This window comes from Chrysoperla carnea (genome assembly GCF_905475395.1).
Source record: "Chrysoperla carnea chromosome X unlocalized genomic scaffold, inChrCarn1.1 SUPER_X_unloc_72, whole genome shotgun sequence".
NCBI lineage: Eukaryota > Metazoa > Arthropoda > Insecta > Neuroptera > Chrysopidae > Chrysoperla > Chrysoperla carnea.
The window spans coordinates 10001-12500 of NW_025408203.1; the positions used below are offsets into that span (position 1 = coordinate 10001).

Genomic DNA, 2500 nt, shown 5'->3' on the forward strand with positions numbered 1-2500 from the left:
TGCCCTTTGTACACACCGCCCGTCGCTACTACCGATTGAATGATTTAGTGAGGTCTTCGGACTGGTACGCGGCAATATTTCTGATATTGCCGATGTTGCTGGGAAGATGACCAAACTTGATCATTTAGAGGAAGTAAAAGTCGTAACAAGGTTTCCGTAGGTGAACCTGCGGAAGGATCATTAACGATATATATAAAATATATTTATTTATATTTTTTGTATTGTTTTTAAATATTCCAAAAAATAAAAATATTATTGATAAGAAATATTTTTTTTAACAAAATAACATATTAATATGTAATTTTCTCAAAATATATAATAGTAATTATGTGTTAAAAGAGATTTATTTTGGTTATGATATCATATTAAAGTAATACGCCAAACTTTTTTTATACACATAATATATCTATACATATAATATAGAGAATATTATATAAATATTAATAATATATTTGTTACATATAAAATATTTTTATATTCAATATTATTATTATTATTAAACAATAATTATTAATAAAATCTATAAATAATTTCTCTTATAAAAAAGTGAAATTAAAAATAGAATATATTGAAATTATTTGTTTATATGTATATAATCTCTATTAAGAAAAATAAAATAAGATTATAATTGATATAATCTATATTTTTATTTTTCTATGTTATATAATAAAAATAAAGAAAACACAAGATAAAATTTTTTTAAAGAATAAAATTTATTTCAAATTTAAATTTCTTTATGTTTTGTCTTGATATTTCTTTTTTTTTATTAAAAGTTATTATGTTAAAAAACAAACCCATTTGTTTTGTACCATATTAATATTATATATATTTTTATGTAGAAAATAATTTATAAAAAAAAAATAAATACATTTCTATAAAATATACCAAATATTAATTATTATATCTAGCTAGCACTAACAAAAATATCAAAAATGTTATGTATATATTTATTAATACCATAATATCTTTAATTTATATATATATATATTTAAAATAAAATATATAATTTATATTCTAGAAAAATTTTTTTATTTTAAAAGAATTTATAAAGATATATAAATTAATAATTTTATTTTTTATATTAAAAATAAAGATTATTATTAATAATAATACTTACATTTAAAATTTAAAAAGATTACCCTGGACGGTGGATCACTTGGCTCGTGGGTCGATGAAGAACGCAGCTAATTGCGCGTCAACTTGTGAACTGCAGGACACATGAACATTGACATTTCGAACGCACATTGCGGTCCTTGGATACTGTTCCCGGACCACATCTGGCTGAGGGTCGTATACATTATATTAATATAATAAAAGATTATTTTACATAAAATTTTTTTTATGAAAAAGAAATTTATCAATAATTAAAAAAGAAAATTTATTTTTTCATATTTAATTAAATTGATAAATAAAATTTTTATAAAAGAAATGTAAAATTATTTATATATGAATGTTTTACGCCAAATATAAGAAAAAAATAAATATAAAATGTTTTTAATAGCATTTAAAATTTATATATTTTTTATTATTTGTCGACATTTTTAAATTAATATATCAATATTATTTTTTATCATTTATATATAATATTATAAAACTTTATGTTAATAATAATATTAATAATAAATGATATTAATAATATATTTTTAAAATATTAAATAAAGAAGAATAAACAAAAATATTATATATTAATATTTTGTTATGGAATATTTTATTTGTAATAAAATTTTCAATATACTCGAAAAAAATTAATATATATAATTATTTATTTTTTATTTTCTTCTCTTTAGATAAATATAAAAATAATATTATATAATAATATTAAAAAAATTTGAGTATGAATAATTAAGAAAATTGTTTACTTATAAAATATAACAAAAACATAATATATAAAAAAAATTTTTGTTTTAATACTTCTAAAAACTTTTACGACCTCAGAGTAGGTGAGATTACCCGCTGAATTTAAGCATATTATTAAGCGGAGGAAAAGAAACTAACTAGGATTCCCTTAGTAGCGGCGAGCGAACAGGGATAAGCCCAGCACTGAACCCCGTGGCTGATAAACAGACACTTGGGGAATGTAGTGTTTAGGAAGATTCAATATAAACCTATTGTTATATAATACATCCAAGTCCATCTTGAATGGGGCCATATACCCATAGAGGGTGCCAGGCCCGTAGTGATTATTATTGATGATAGGTGAATCTTTCCTTAGAGTCGGGTTGCTTGAGAGTGCAGCTCTAAGTGGGTGGTAAACTCCATCTAAGGCTAAATATTACCACGAGACCGATAGCGAACAAGTACCGTGAGGGAAAGTTGAAAAGAACTTTGAAGAGAGAGTTAAAGAGTACGTAAAACCGTTCAGGGGTAAACCTGAGAAACCCGAAAGGTCGAAAGATGAGATTCATTTACTTTTTATCGTTAATCAACCAATTTGTACTAGCATGTGACAAAAATTTTTATTAGGAATTTATTTTTAGTAAAAATATATGCACTGCTGTAT

The 2500-nt window shown here is 22.3% G+C and overlaps 3 non-coding genes across 3 annotated transcripts in view; all 3 read left to right on the forward strand.

The window, feature by feature from the left end:
• The window catches only part of LOC123304628, a 2156-nt gene extending 1973 nt beyond the window's left edge, over positions 1-183 (forward strand). The window contains exon 1 of the ribosomal RNA XR_006536629.1: positions 1-183. This exon is cut by the window's left edge and continues 1973 nt beyond it. This is a non-coding gene — a ribosomal RNA (small subunit ribosomal RNA).
• Positions 184-1136: 953 nt separating this feature from the next.
• Positions 1137-1291, forward strand: LOC123304623. The gene has a single exon (XR_006536625.1). It is a non-coding gene; the product is annotated as a 5.8S ribosomal RNA (ribosomal RNA).
• Positions 1292-1926: 635 nt separating this feature from the next.
• Positions 1927-2500, forward strand: part of LOC123304624 — a 4577-nt gene continuing 4003 nt past the window's right edge. The window contains exon 1 of the ribosomal RNA XR_006536626.1: positions 1927-2500. This exon is cut by the window's right edge and continues 4003 nt beyond it. This is a non-coding gene — a ribosomal RNA (large subunit ribosomal RNA).